Below are 16,804 nucleotides of genomic sequence, written 5' to 3'. Positions count from 1 at the left end.
TTTAAGTAAACTTCCCGTAGGAAACTGGAATCTTATATGGATAATATGGCATTATAATTTTAGAGGATAAAATTTCATCTTCGCCATCGTAGAATGACAAGTGCAATTCAATTTATGATCCTGATGAATCCAATCCACCTGGGTTAAGCATCTTCAGCTTGTGTTGGATTCAGTTTCTGCTAAAAGGATGCTTGGATCCTGTCTGCTGAACAATACTCACGATTTTGAGGTCCCAACAAAAAAGTTCATGCCTTCAAACTAGAGCTTAGATTCATTTCCATCGAGTCTAGTATTTACTTAAGAGTCATTATTTTTCTGGTGTATCGAAATTTTCAAATAAATGCAATAAATGTAAATTCTCAGAATAAAACACTTTTTCCGCGAGATAGAATATATTTTTAACACATTTTTTTTTTCTTTTTTGTTTATAATAATCACTGAGGCGGGAGTGTGCGTAATTATTATATTATTATATTAATTATAATTATTATATTATTATTAATTATTATATAATTATTATATATTTATTAATATTAATTATTATATTATATACCCTTCAATATTTATAAGAATCCATTTGGGATAGTTGAACTATTCGAAATTCCTGTACACAAATAGACATTCTGCAATCAGCACATGAATAGCAGATTTGAAATAAAATATTTAAACATTTATATTTACACGATTACTCATAATAAAATGTTGTAATTATTTTTTTTATTAAAATCACGCAATCAATAACTTCCAGAGAAACTTCCAGGCAGGAACGTCATCCTCATTATAAGACCAAATTTATAAAATCAGTCCTAAAATAAGTCTCGTGTTGCATTAAAATAGTACTTCATATAATTAAATTACGGAACAGAAAAGTTAAAATAATGTATCGTCAGTTCTGTATTCTTACATTTCTTATATTTTCGATCAAATATTGGCGGTCTTCGGCTTCCTACTTTTTTGTTGGAAATATTGTGTGGCTTAGTATTAATTACATCACTTTTGTATGATCCATTCGGGAAACGGAAGAAAGAAGACGAGTAACAAAATCCAGCTAGGACGAAGACTACATAACCAGCTCTTTGAAGTATTTAATAAAGTTTTTCCGGAACATGTCAGAAAATATTAGTTAGGATTCGGAGCCAAACAGTATCATGGTGTACCTTCATTGCCGCCTATGCTACTGAGTCCTCACTTTTTGATGTTCCTTAAGTGAAAATCCGCTTATAGCACATGGAATGATCACCTGTGATTGCTAACCATTTTACAGGCTACCTTTGTTTCACTTTGCCCTCATTTTCTACAAAATCCGAAAGATTTCTTTTCAAATATATCGAAATTATTCTTGCCTATTTAAAAATATTTATATTTACTGCGTTTGCCTCTTTAGGGTTCAAATTTGGATAATTATTTTTGTAGCCCTTTTTTAATATCGGCTTGTTGAGTAGCCACCTTGCATTTATCTTTGGAAGAAGAGAAGGATTGATGAGACATTTCAAGACTCTCAAAAACCGATAAATATTCTGAAGATTTGCTACTTCTCATTTTGTTGTTCCTTGTATAAGGTTGAAGACTGATTTTGTAAATTATAGAAAATGTCTGTATATATTCGAACTCGAAAGATAATGCAATTTATTAATGTCTATGGTACTACTGAATGTTTTAAATATCCCGAAGTCTTCAGTACTAGCAGGTACCATTTTTAAAACCTGTTCACTATAGATGCTGGACTAGATGATAATGGGTAAGCTGTGTTTTTTTTCCCGAGTTCACATGAATATAATAAAGAAATACGAGTATTTTATTTACTGAAGATTCGAACACTTTTTCGACTGAAATATCCATTCTCAATAAATTTCTTTTTTCTGAACAGGTTTATTGCATTATTTTGAATGTGTATCACAATTTATATAATTAATGAGTATACCATGACTGCTGTCATTTACTAAATTGAAATGAATCAATTTAAAATGTGAAAGTTGTTCATTAACTTTATGGAATTTAATTACTATGAAGTGTAATAATATTACATAGTTTAAATTTTTGTTGAATTAGTTTCTGGATTCGGGAAATTCAACTAAAAATTCGACAATACTATTCTACTAGGATAAAGTCAAGCGTTTCAGTTTTTCTTGGGAATATTTAATTCAAAATTCTATCAAAAACGAAGAATGTTCGAGATTCATCTTATAAATAAGTGTACAAAAAATTCATATAATAGAAAATTTTAGAACTTTCTTTTTATAAAAAAATATCAGATTTGAAAAAGCACCAAACTTGACAGAGTTCTTAGTTTTCATAAAACGGAAGAAATCTGAATGGAAAGTAAATAAAAAAATCATTCAAGCTAGTTTTGTGTATAACTGTTATTGAAGTTCACGAATACTTTCAAATAACTAATTTCTATTAAAGAAATAATTTATTTTCATGACTTTGAATATGATTTAGATACAAAAAATGAGAATAATCCAGTTCATCATTTCACCATTGTCCAAGTAGTTTTACTTGTTTATTTAACTTTTTAGTGAATAATTCGTATTCTTTTCAAAGTTAAAAAAATCTATAATGTTGCAGATAGTTGTAGTTTCACTTCTATTCGAAATTACTTTGCTTTGGCACATTATTGCCTCTCGTTCAATATAAGTGTAAAAAAAAGTGGACTGTAAAATTCCCCTGAATTCAAGTCTTTTCCGCATTTCAAGTCTTTTCCGCATTTCAAGTCTTTTCCGCATTTCAAGTCTTTTCCGCATTTCAAGTCTTTTCCGCATTTCAAGTCTTTTCCGCATTTCAAGTCTTTTCCGCATTTCAAGTCTTTTCCGCATTTCAAGTCTTTTCCGCATTTCAAGTCTTTTCCGCATTTCAAGTCTTTTCCGCATTTCAAGTCTTTTCCGCATTTCAAGTCTTTTCCGCATTTCAAGTCTTTTCCGCATTTCAAGTCTTTTCCGCATTTCAAGTCTTTTCCGCATTTCAAGTCTTTTCCGCATTTCAAGTCTTTTCCGCATTTCAAGTCTTTTCCGCATTTCAAGTCTTTTCCGCATTTCAAGTCTTTTCCGCATTTCAAGTCTTTTCCGCATTTCAAGTCTTTTCCGCATTTCAAGTCTTTTCCGCATTTCAAGTCTTTTCCGCATTTCAAGTCTTTTCCGCATTTCAAGTCTTTTCCGCATTTCAAGTCTTTTCCGCATTTCAAGTCTTTTCCGCATTTCAAGTCTTTTCCGCATTTCAAGTCTTTTCCGCATTTCAAGTCTTTTCCGCATTTCAAGTCTTTTCCGCATTTCAAGTCTTTTCCGCATTTCAAGTCTTTTCCGCATTTCAAGTCTTTTCCGCATTTCAAGTCTTTTCCGCATTTCAAGTCTTTTCCGCATTTCAAGTCTTTTCCGCATTTCAAGTCTTTTCCGCATTTCAAGTCTTTTCCGCATTTCGAATACATCTGTTTTTGAGCAAATTAAAAACTTGTGCATGTCTTTCGCAAGATAAAATGAGAAATAATGTTAGGTTCTTGTATCAAGGATTTGATATCCACCAGCATTCAAATGAATTTGTTTGTGGCAGCTTAGTATCAAACTGATATAAAATGAGCAAAGCAATGTATTCCTTAATTCAAAATAATTTAGATGACAATTATCTGTATTTATACTACTAATAAAGATGAAAATCATTAGTAAGCTGAATTAGTATACAGAAAAGAAGCGTTGTTACTATTTCTTAAAACTAAAAAAAACTTGAAAAAATGAAACACGCTGAAAAAATAGAGTATCATTGAAAAAAAAATTTTGATTTCGTATAAAAATAGGTTTGTTATTTGTTCCAGAATGGCTGAAGAAACATTTTTTTATTAGTAGAAATAAATATGGGAATAAATTTAAATTTTAGTTAAAAATCTAAAATATGGGGGGGGGGAGAATGAATCTTTTTGTAAATGCCACGCCTCGGTAAGTTACTATTAGCCAAATTTAATCATTTCAGGTCCAAATGTCTGCACGAAGAGCTTTACATTCAATGCATAATGAGCGTCATCAATCCTCACAATTTATGGAAAGCTTACTGGAAAATTTCTAATGAGCAGCATAATGTAGGATGTAAATTTTAACAGTCCATGCTTCTAATAGCACTAAATTAATACGTTGTATGACATGGGATTAGAGGTGACAGATCCTCGACTTGGCTGCGATGCTAAGACTGGCTCGAAGAGGTTTTCTGAAATACAAGATTTGAAAGAATATGAATCTTTATAAATTTTTACCGTTTACCATCGTAAATACAAAGCTGTGAAAAAAAAGTAATGCTATATAAAACATATCAAAGTTTTGTTTATGTTTAAAATATAAACCCTTAATTTTTTGCATTTGCATTCTATAGTTTTATTTTTTTGATAGCACATCATGCAAAACCGTCGCAAAGCTCTAGTTTCGTGTCGTAGTTTTCTTTAAAAAAACACTTGAAATTGAGATTTCTATTTCTTCAATTCTATTACTATAACATTTTGTAAACGCATTCAGAGCCGTAGGCGTGACCGATGAATCTTGTGCAATAAAATTATATTATTACCACAGCTTACTTTGAAATATTATTTACAACAAGTAACATTTGTGGCATAAAACAGCTCACTGTGGTGCCACAGAAAAACCCTGTAAAACTAGTAACGCTTTCAAAGGTGCTAAGAAGAAACTCTTTAAATGTACATATGCGAAAATATATGTAGTAATGCCAATGAAAGTTATATTTCCTTCATCTTACGTAAAATGTTATTAAACGCACAGGACTGTAACATCGTTATGTTAGGGCAAGATCACGTTTTCTGCCATGCAGTGGGATGTTCATATATTTTAATATTCTATTGCGTCTTTAACATGCACGTTGCATTCTCATTTGGTGCAGCTTGGTCAGCTCTAGCCCTTGTGCAATGAAAAATTATTCATTCATTCTGTCACATTTCCTATGTTATTGTAAAGCTAAATAAAGCAACTCGAGGAGGAATGTTTACTATTATAAATAGTGGTTCGGTGGCCTAGATAAGAGACAGTGAAATTGCACTTTCTCAAGTTTAGTTCATTCCAAAATTTTATTCGTAATGCGAAATGACCGTAAAGCGAAAAAGAATTTTCGATATGAATCAATATAAAATATGTTCCAATTCGAAAAAAAATAGAAAAAATTTTCTGCAGTTTGTTTATAATTTGCGTAAATATTATAAATTGCATTTTCTCTTATAGCTCATCATTCCGCAAAGATTAAGTGTGAAGTAGAAGCGACACCTTCATCTTTATACCCAACTCTCCTGATGTGATGGATTTCATATATCGAAGTTATCGTCGCTGCCAAGTGTCGTCCTTTCGATTTCTTTTTGAAAATACAATACTGGATCCAAGCTGGTTTCGGAAAAGATCCCCATCTGAATCGCACCACACTGAACCAAGCCATTTTTAGATGGAAGAGGAAGATATTTTCTCTTGGATTTCCCATTCTATCGCATTAGACTAACCAGGTATGTCTATATAATTGTGGCATCTTACCCGCTTAGAGATTACATGCATCGAATATTCAGAAAGTATCAATGTTTCTTCCCTATTCTTTCAAAATACTAGATTCAGATTTTGTTGCCTTCCAAGAATTTACAAATCGAGCAAATTTAATTCCAATCAAGATAATTTTAAAAGAACACGAAAGGCAGTTTGAATACGGAGCAATCGAATTCTTTCAAAAATGAATGAACCGCAAAGCAAGAGTAACCTGGCAATAATTAAAATTCCCAGAAGTTAAAAACGAAAATTAAATATTTTCTGATACAATAATTATTAAAATCATTAAAGGGAATTTTCCAAAATCACAGAAAATGTTGTTCATTTTTATGCCAGTAATTTTCGCTATTTTTTTCTTATTCGGATATCAAACGCTCTCTAAATATGGATTCTTCATAAAATGCTTTCATTTAAATCCCGGTTTAGTTTCATTTCGGTATATTTCTAATTAATAATTCCTGTAGTTTCTACCTAATATTCAAACGTGATCTAGGTTTGCTGATTATATGCTGTTATTCCAACTTTTGCTTATGCATTGTGATATGGTAAATCGCGGATTGAGCAGTAAAAATTAAATTTTTCATCTGGATAAATTTGTTGTCAAAGTAAATTAATATTTAATCGAAAGGGGAATTTTGATGTTGTTGCGCTTAAAATTTAATTTCATAGTTGATACTTGATGTTAGGTCCAAAGCAGAATTTAATTGAATCCAAGATTAATTGTTTTGTAAGAAAAGGAATAAAATGTTGGTACATATTTTAAAACTCCAAGCATTAAAACAATTTCCTGCACAATAGAACTGAAAAATTTCAAATTTCCTATGTTTAGAGAAATGATTTAGTGTTAAATGCTTAAGAACATTTCGAAAATTCAAGGTAAAAATATGCGTGTTGTAAATGAAACTTTTCTTCTGAATGGTAAAAATATAAAAGCAAATTGGAAAAAATACTTTAACCGATTTTTTTTTTTTGAAATGATAAATTTCTGAGTGATAAGGCCATTTTCCAATTCTGTTCTATTGAAATTCTGATTTCCCTAACATTTCATAGGATGTCAAATAGCATTACTTTGTAGTAGGTGTTATTGAGGATGAATGAAGTGCTTTTCGTTAATTTCGAATCCGTAGTGCCTGATATTGCCGATCGTTACCTTCAACATTCTCTCTCTGTTCGAACTAATTCTTTCTCTTTAAATTTTCTTCAATGGCACACTACTGTTTCACATTAAAATGAAATTCCTTTTTATTAGTAGTGTAGGTCTCCCCTTTTTATTTTGATATCATTCATGTAAGTTTATATTAATGGAAAAAATCTAAATTGCATCAACATATTTGATATTTTTGAATATTTATATACTAAGAGCTATTTGGTTAATATTGTCCGCTTTCATTTCGTTGGAATTGTCTTTATTCAATCAAATCATGAATTCTCGGACATGCTATTACTTGAAATGAGATGTTTTAACATTTCAGAGGGTGTATTTTTATCGTTTTCCGCCTGAAAATTACTTTGTTAAATAAACGTTAAAATTCAATGTTATTAGCTGAAATTTTAAAAAATACTTTGTCTTGTCATTTAAGTGCCACTAATATCTGAAATTTCTGTTTGTATGTTTTAAAGTGTAATTTTAAAGCAATTCCAAGGAAAATGTTAATAGTGCTCCATGCTTTACGTCAGATTCGTGCATCCAAATACGTGCTTTTAAATTTAAGTGTCGAACCATTCGTGTATTATCCAAAGCAAACAGCATTTTAATTAAAATTTGATTTATTCATAATGTAATTTGATTGCAATGAGCCGAATTTTTCTGAGTTCAGAGACATAATCGGGAATTGATGGAGATCAGATTTGGACAAGCTGGTATTGAGAGAAATCCAATATTAAAATTCATAAATTGTCTGGGAAAGCCGTATAGAGTATAGGAAATATTTTTATGGAATTTCGAAAGTTAATACTCATTTGCATATGACGAATCCTGTTTTATTTACTACTAGCCACCTTTGGCGGTCAGCCGGTTCGCCAATCTTAATGTTCGTTAAAATTTAATAATTAAATATTTTATCCAATTCCTACTTTAATAGCTTCTTCATCAAAATATTTTAAAACTTCAAATTTTGATAGTCATATAATTCACTCGTAATATTATAAAGGCCTTCAGTCATAATGTAATATATATCTCTCTAATTTTCTGTTAGCTCCTCTAGAATTTATGCCTTAAATTAAACTGGAAAGGATTAATTGGCAATTAATATAACAATATTTTTTACTGAAACGAAGCATTTTTTTTATAATATGATTACTAAAAACAGTCACTGAGGGTTTAAAATTTAATGGACACTAAAAAAATACCTTTCTTAATTTATGTAATATCTCAAGAATTTGTCAACAAAATGTTCTCAGATTCATCATGAGCAAATTAATTAACAGTGCTTAATTTTAAATGCATCAAACATTAAGAAAATAAAATGAATCGTTTGAAATAATCGGTCGAAAAATCTTTAGCCTAGCCTCATTAGCATGGGAAAACTTAAGCCTTACTCATTTGGAGGTGGGGAAAATGTGAATTTTTTTGGCGGGAAAGCAAGTTTTTAATTAATAATTAAAATTCTAATTAAAAATTCAAAAACGGGACTTCAGGTGCATACACCAAGGTATACATGTACCAAATTTGGTAGTTGTAGGTCAAACGGTCTGGCCTGTAGAGCGCCAACACGCACACACACATTGAGCTTTATATAAGTATAGATTTCCCTGCTTTAGTAAATATGTAGCTCATCAAAACCATCATAAAGAAACCCTGGGTTCGGTATTTTTTAAATTCTGTTTTCGTGTTCATTTCAATGCAAAATATTTGATCTCCTTGACGCAATGAGGAGTATTGTCGTTCGTTTTGTTCTCATTTTGAAATGCATAATGCGAATGAGAAAATTGCCTAGTGCTGCACATTTTTCACGTCTCATGTTACGCACAGATATATTGTGAGGAAGAGAATTAATGCACTTTATTGGAGTATATTGTGTCTGAAGCCTAATCTTTGCAATGGCGAATTATGCAGTGAATGGAGAAAGCAATGAATACAACATAATCGAATGTGGAAAGGGTCAATGGGAAATATGAAAGCGTGGCAAGTCATTTCGCCATCTATTGTGTTGTAAAACAGAAATGATTCACTCGTCCTTATTCGGATGATGTATGTAAAATTGAGAAGCGGAAATTTATGGAGTTATCGGCATGAGTAATGGCGTGTGTGAGAGTATGGGAATTGTGGCCTGAGGCTGGTGTTAGCAGTAGGTGTTGCTTTGAGAGAATCATGGAGCGGTGGAGTAGCTTGCGAATTCTGGTTTCGGAACACGGGGGGGGGGGGTGACGGCATAGATGTGTGTGGGATTGCAATCTATTTCGAGGGTGGTGCTAGAAGCGGGTTGTGTAATTTCGAGGGTGGTGTTGGAAGCGGCGTGGTTAATGTGTGTGACTGTGGATTGTAATGTCGAGGGTGGAGTTGGAAGCGGCGTGGGTAATGTGTGTGACTGTGGATTGTAATGTCGAGGGTGGAGTTGGAAGCGGCGTGGGTAATGTGTGTGACTGTGGATTGTAATGTCGAGGGTGGAGTTGGAAGCGGCGTGGGTAATGTGTGTGACTGTGGATTGTAATGTCGAGGGTGGAGTTGGAAGCGGCGTGGGTAATGCGTGTGACTGTGGATTGTAATGTCGAGGGTGGTGTTGGAAGCGGCGTGGGTAATGCGTGTGACTGTGGATTGTAATGTCGAGGGTGGAGTTGGAAGCGGCGTGGGTAATGCGTGTGACTGTGGATTATAATGTCGAGGGTGGAGTTGGAAGCGGCGTGGGTAATGTGTGTGAGTGTGGATTGTAATGTCGAGGGTGGAGTTGGAAGCGGCGTGGGTAATGTGTGTGAGTGTGGATTGTAATGTCGAGGGTGGAGTTGGAACCGGCGTGGGTAATGTGTGTGAGTGTGGATTGTAATGTCGAGGGTGGTGTTGGAAGCGGCGTGGGTAATGTGTGTGAGTGTGGATTGTAATGTCGAGGGTAGTGTTGGAAGCGGCGTGGGTAATGTGTGTGAGTGTGGATTGTAATGTCGAGGGTGGTGTTGGAAGACTCGTGGGTAATGTGTGTGAGTGTGGATTGTAATGTCGAGGGTGGTATTGGAAGCGGCATGGGTATTGCGTGTGTAAATTGTGATTTTGAAGTTTTGGCGCAGTGTATGAAATGTGTGTGTCAGAATTGTGAAAATAGAAAATGTTAAATGGAAAAATGGTGCCGATATTGTGTATTTCATAAGAATAAGCTACTTCATCTATTTCAGCGTAGCTTAGTTTTACATTACGAACAATATTTCGATAGAACGCAAGACAATTCGAAGTAGAAAAGTAATGCGAAATGAAGCTTAACAGAATGCTTAGTCAATTCTTAAATGTTAAATCCAGTTCATTTCTGAAGGCCTTTGTTAATAATTAAAACAAAAACATTTTGAATTTGAATTCCACCAATCCAGCAGTTATGGATTTTTTTATGGGTATATGACTGATTAATAATGCCGAGTTCCCACTCTGCCTTGGAATATTCTCCCGTCAGAAGAAAGATTGAACAATCAATTAACAGATAAATCGAGTGAACTAATGAAATTTGCTTCGTGACATTATTTCCGAAAATCTCTCATAATGAGAACTCTCAGCTCAAGACAACAAATGCAATTCATAAAGATTGTAGCCAATAAATGTAGTAAATTTTTAATGGTTGAGTAGTATCGACACATAGCATTTTAATGCTTACATTCTGAGGAGCAGAAATAAATTAAATTCATATTTCGTTAAATTTGATAGGAGTCCTAAAAAAATTCGCTCTTTTCCCCATAAAATTTCAAATACTATTAAAATGAAAATATTTATTTCATGGACGTTACAGATTTTCTAGAAAATTTCTTCGAATAATACTTATTCTCATTTGGAAGGGATTAAGAGGACTTTTAACTGGAATGAAGCTTAGGTTAATTTCAAAATTTCTATACTTTCAAGTAAGTTTATTTTAATTGTATTTTAAATTTAAACGCGCAGTTCTTGCAATATAGAACAATAATTGCTCCTTTTCCATAATGTTCAATTATGAAACATTTCGCTCTTTTAACCACCCTTCTTTCTCCGTCTTGGAATTAAAATCCCTATCTAATATGAAAGTAATCTTGTGGGCCTCGGCTATTTAATATTCTATATATTCATTATTCTTCTAATTGATATAACAATTTCACATCCCATGAAAAAAAGTTTTGATTGAGGCTTGCATTGTCGATCAACCGTAAACTGATAAGCTATTTCTGATGTTGAAGGCATGTCATTTCTTCTGAATAGAGTAGCTCGGCTTATTTGAACTTCTCTCCTCCCAGAATTTAGAAACAATTTAGTTCGCTCCATATCGCAACAGAAAGGAAGTTTGAATAACCTCATATATCGAATGCGGGGAGAATTTCACTAACTTTCAATGAAAATAAGTAATTGGCTGGAGCATCGATAGGAAAACTTGGGTAATCGAGCTTTAGAGATAAAAAATAAACATTTTTAAATGTAGCTATTCTAATTTTATTTATACAAATTTGGTATTGAACCTCTTTGAACTTAAACATGTAAAAAAAATCATTTTCATAAAATTTTTAAAAATATGAAATGTTTTAAGACAAAGACGTAGTTTGAAAGCAACGTTGCTTGTTGTAAACAAAAAAAAGCACAATTTGATCACTTTTCTGCAATTCACCTTCAAAAATTTAAAAACGGTAATCTTTACTTTCTGAATTGAATTACAGTTATGTTTTGAACCTTGAGCTTCAGCGCAGATTATCCTACAAAAGTATCTTGTACTAGAATAATATCTATATAAAAACGGTAATCGCTAGCAATGAGTTGCCACTGAACTATTTTTAACTATTTGAAACTTTCTAAGATGAATTAAAATATACACGCTTGATGGACGCTTAGATAGAATGAGGAAGAAACATTAATAGTCTCTGGATATTCCATGCATGTGGCTTCTAAACGACGTGAGTGCCAGAATTATATGGGTTTTACATGGTAAAGGCTAATGACAGAGACAAGAACCATGGTGATTGTTTTCTTGTGCCTTTTTCTACAAATGTGCCGATTGAATGAATGTTAAGTTGGCATCTTCAATGTGTAAAAATGATTGGAACATTAGATCTTGAATTTAAACTGTTTCACTAAACCACATAGTTTCTGTTAGATTCATTACATTTTTTAATCATTTGAGTGAAATGGAAAGTCACAGAAATCATTAAAGAAGCAGATTAGCCGTTTAATGGGAACAATTGCACAACGTCATTCACCATAAGAAGAGGGAGGGACTGCCTTTACAGCTTTTGGCAAAAAGCACGGATAGTAGCTGTCCAGATGGCCAAAAAAAAATTTGTTTCACACAAAGTAATATCGGTAAGTTATGCTATTTATGATAATTGTTATATCGAAATGAAGATTAAATAAAATCGTTTGATTTTATGCAATGGTAAAAGGAACTATAAAAATGTATTCATTTTATTGCATCATTTATTCATAGGCTGGATAACTTTTGACGCTTAATAGATACTAATTTGCGTGATAAAGATATGATGCCAAACACCGTATTTTCTCAGTTCCATACACATGTCATCTATATCAATTTTGCTGGATGCGAGGAAGTATTCGCTTAAGATACGTCTATGTATCCAAAGGCACAGTAAGTACTCGAATTTTATTAATGAAACTGACAAAACGATATGGCATTTGGAAGTTATTTTAATTTGTTCATCAAGAAAGCAAGTTTCTGGTGGGAAAAAAAATGCGAAATATAATTATTTGAAAGCATTTATCAAAATTGATTCCTCCTAGTATAAGAACTACAAGAATTTGAATATTAAATGCGTGTAATCCATGAGCCAAATTTCGATAGTTGTGTTTCCAAGTAATTACTCGCCTGAAAGGGGAGTCTGCTTGGAATGGTCATCTGCATGTCATCATCGCTAGAAAAATATTTCTTGGCCAGGAACCCTTTCAAATAACCGGTTCCAGCACCTATGAAAAGGTAAAAATATTTGTAGGTAATTTTGTATTGTTTCTGTATGGGCCAAAGTGAAACTTTCTTTCTAGTATGACCAAACGTATTGCTATTAAGAAAAATATATTAATTTTCTTTCAGATTCTTCATTTGTTGTAACAGTAGATGTTTAAGATCATTAAATTCTTGTTTAAGCATCTATTTAAGAAATTTTATAAAATTAAAATTGCAGCCTTACAAAATTAAAATTGATTTGTTTTTAAATGAAATTTCATATTTTATCTCGATGCATAATATGGCTTTTTATTAGAAGAGCATTCTAACTAAAATTCGTTTTCATATAAACCTTATGATATAAAGTATAATCAATAATTCTGCTTGAAGAATAATTAATAAACTGGATGCTCCATTTATTTTCTCTAAATGAATAGGCGTATCGCTAGAAAAAAAATAATTAGAATCGTCTTTTTTAAAAGAATAAATGAAATGGGTGGGTGAAATGTTTTACTAATGTATTTCAAATACGAAAAGATTTTAAAAATTTTCAAGTCATTTTTCCTTTAACTAAAATTTTCTTAGTTAAAAAACAGTTAATTTTTTTCCATAAATAAACTCGCTGGCAAATTCTTTTCGAGAGTTTGAATTACCGGTGCAGATTAAAAGTGCAAAATTGTAATTGCATATACTCCTGCATTTCATGGTATTCTTGATGGATGGTTTCATATCTGTTGATTTAAATTATTTAATTTTTTCAGATTGACATGTTTTGACCGAAATGACCATGGCTCAACAGGAAATATCTGGAACCTACAAGTGGATTTTGGAATTTGGACCCTTTTCAAATTAAATTATGGTCAGAGATCCAACAGATATAATTGATAGTTTCAAAAGCTAGGAATATTAAACCAAGTTCAAAATGCATCGCCTTTAATACTCGCAAATTATCAAGACTTAAATTCAGTCTGCACAGTGGATTGAAAGTGAAAGGTTTATGATCTCTCCATATACCAGACAAGTGGTTTCAAAGAAACGAGGGCAAAATCATGTGGATTTAACATGTGTAATCCGTGATAGAAGAAAATAACCATGAAGATTTCTTCTTATTAAACTATGGAATCAATGTTAATTTGGAGGATTTTTTTTTGTGCAATGACAGCAAGAACTTGTGAGATAACATCCGTTTGCTCCAGTTTACTTGTACTTAAATACTTGGGTGAAATAGAACGTCATATAAAGCAAACAAAGATCAACTAATCTGCATTTGATTCTACAGCAGCGCACTGTGCAAAGAATACATCTGATGTCATCTATTTGAATAACGAAACTCCATCTGTGGAATGAAAGGCCTTTTCAGTTCCAGCTACAAACTCTATATACAAAGGATGTCTGGATGCACAGGAAAGAACGGTACTGAAGTGATTTCGGTAAGTTTTGCAAATTAAGATAACTGTCGTATTAAAATGAAGATTGTATCCAATCATTTGAATCGACTGTCAAATAACTAACAATGTACTTTTTCATTTTGTTAGTTATTTTAATAGGTTAGACAATTTACCGATGCAATTTTTCTGGGAAAAAACGCATCCGCACTTGGTATGTTACGACTTTTTCGATTCCATACTCACGCCCTCAATACACATTAATTGTGCTTATTTCATGGAAAATATTCTCAAGATGACATGCTAAATTCCTGAATTATAATAGAAATATCAGATTTGACATTTGATCATTTTATTTGAGATTTTCAAGAGATATGTTGCATGGCCAGAAATCTCTTCAAACCTACGGATGTGATAAATAAGTAAAATATGTTCCAGTGTAATTTTGTTTCAAGTCTTATTTCATCCTCCAATTAACTCATTTTTTAGAACGAATCAAACATATTGCAGTTGATATTTAAAATATTATCTTAGTTAATCGTAGTAAGTAATCGGTACATACTTGTATCAGTTAGGTTATTTTCAAGTATTTAAATAAACCAGAAAATTTCATCTACAAACCTACGAAAGAAATACTTTTCAAGCAAAACTTTGGACTATGTTTTGTCTTATGCACGAAAGCGTCTGCTTTGGAGCCTAAGTGGCTTTTGAGAACATTTTGACGACTTTGCAAAATAACCTACTGTATTCAGAAGAATAACCAGTGACGGCAGTTATTGGACGGTTGTTTCAGCATCCATTATTAGCGCCACTTCTAATCCTTGGAGAATAAACTTTTTCGGAAAATTCAGGAACGAAATATTTTTTATTTAGCTAATGATTTAAGTGAAACTTTAATATAAATGTAAATTTCAAAAAGCGAAATGGTAAGTAAGCCGAAGTGTTAATTAATCTACATTTTAAAATTTTTATTTTCATTTCTATGTATAACAAAATTGTAAGCAAATTCTTTTATGGAACAACTGGATAATTGATTTAAAGTGCAAAATTAAGTCACTTCTACTCCAGAATTTAAAGATATTCTAGATATTTTCAGATATATATTAATTCAAATATTTAATATTTTCAGATATTAACAGGAGTTGGCCGAAATGATAGCGGTAAAACGGATGGCATTCAGAATCTTCATCAAGCGAATATTAGAACTCGGTGCCTTTAAAAGGAAATATTGGATGGCGATCCAACAGATGCAGCTTGTGTCTTTGGTCTGATATTAGAGCAAACCCAAAATGAGTATTTTGTGCCAATATATTATCAATGATATGCATGGTGGAAATGTAAATGTATATGTAGTTAACATTACTTGAGGATATCAATACATCTCTGAAATACTTTGTTCTTCTATTTTAAGGTGTTGAATATTTATATATTTTTGGAGAATTCTTTCAATCAATGCGTAATTGTTCTTGAACTTGGAATTCTTGGAACTTGGAAAAGGTTGAAGTGCATGGAATGTAAATCGTTCAAAGCCTGTGTTTGGCATATGAATCAATATTTCTTAACTGTTCTGGAAATTGTTATGCATATGTCCATTTTAATAGCTTCTGGTACATTATATTTCCTTCAAAGTGGATATTTGTATTCTACTCTTTTAGACACAAGTATTTTTTTAAATATTATAGACATATGAAACATTTTTATGGATAAATTAAAATTTGATAGTGTGTTTGATTTTTTGCTGAATATCTAAAACCAATTTCCATCAATTTTTCTTTCAACGCGTATAAAATTGACTTCAAAATTTCATTTGTAACCATACTGTTATTAGAAGTTAACAAGTCGAACTTTTGTTACTCTCCCAGCAATATAGCCAGTGATCTCAACCACTGTCACAGAATTGAAATAAAAAATATATAACGCCTTAATTTGCATTTGACATTTCTCCATTGTCAACGGAGAATACACTTTCATGATATTGGATGATTTGTTAACATTCTTTTTCATCATCGATTGCATTATTAAAATTCTAAAAATTTAATTTTTTGTCAACCGATTAGGTGTTATTCCTTCTCATCAACATAATTGTTTGTAGACAGTTTTCAATTTTTTGACAGATTTTACAAAGTAGTCTTTCTTTATTTTCATTTATTACTGAATGTCAAAGATCGCGAAAGCAATTTCATTCATTTTTCCTGAATAGAAATTTAAATATAGTGTCAAAGATCATTATTTGAAATTTAATTTCAACACTTTGAGAAATTTTATCACGATTTTTGTAGCTATATTAATCAAATATCTGTACATTGCATCCATTTTCAATTATTTTTTTAAATCAAGATTCTATTCTTATTAAATTTATTAAAAATTGGTGATAATAAATGATTAATAGAACTTCACTTTGTGACTATGAAATAAGTTACCACAAACTCAGTATATTTAGTGTAATGGCTATGTGCGTATAATTCTGATTTAGGAAATATTTTTTTTTTCTATAAGGGTCTTAACATTAGCCTTTGAAATATTGTTTTATAATTTTTTTATTAAAATTTTGATCTGAAAGCAAAATTTGTGAAAATGAAATTTGCTTTAATATGTATCTGCATGTTTATCTAGTTTAAAATATATCAAAAATCACTGCTGTCAATGGCCGGAGAAACGCGTCTGTATCCTGTATGAAAGAAATGGCAAAAAAAATGCGTTGTCCACATGTCTACTTTGTTTTCTTAAAGATTATTTGAAATTTAAATATTTTCCCATAAATATGGCTGAAATTTATGTTTGCCTACGTGAAACAGTATTGTGCATTGCAAAGATATTTTATGTTTATATATTGAATTTGGTAATATTAATTATTGGAACTGTAATT

At 31.7% G+C, this 16,804-nt stretch overlaps 1 long non-coding RNA gene across 1 annotated transcript; it reads left to right on the top strand.

Moving 5' to 3' along the window:
* Window positions 1-1,207: 1,207 nt before the first annotated feature.
* LOC129981900 (uncharacterized) lies at window positions 1,208-16,532 on the top strand. The gene is made up of 4 exons (XR_008785384.1): window positions 1,208-1,738; window positions 5,205-5,476; window positions 13,315-13,983; window positions 15,068-16,532. It is a non-coding gene; the product is annotated as an uncharacterized LOC129981900 (long non-coding RNA).
* The last annotated feature ends 272 nt before the right edge of the window (window positions 16,533-16,804 follow it).

This window comes from Argiope bruennichi, chromosome 8, assembly GCF_947563725.1.
Source record: "Argiope bruennichi chromosome 8, qqArgBrue1.1, whole genome shotgun sequence".
In the NCBI taxonomy this organism is placed as follows: domain Eukaryota; kingdom Metazoa; phylum Arthropoda; class Arachnida; order Araneae; family Araneidae; genus Argiope; species Argiope bruennichi.
Note: the sequence above shows the minus strand (reverse complement) of the source record. Positions and strands in the feature narration are given on the sequence as shown.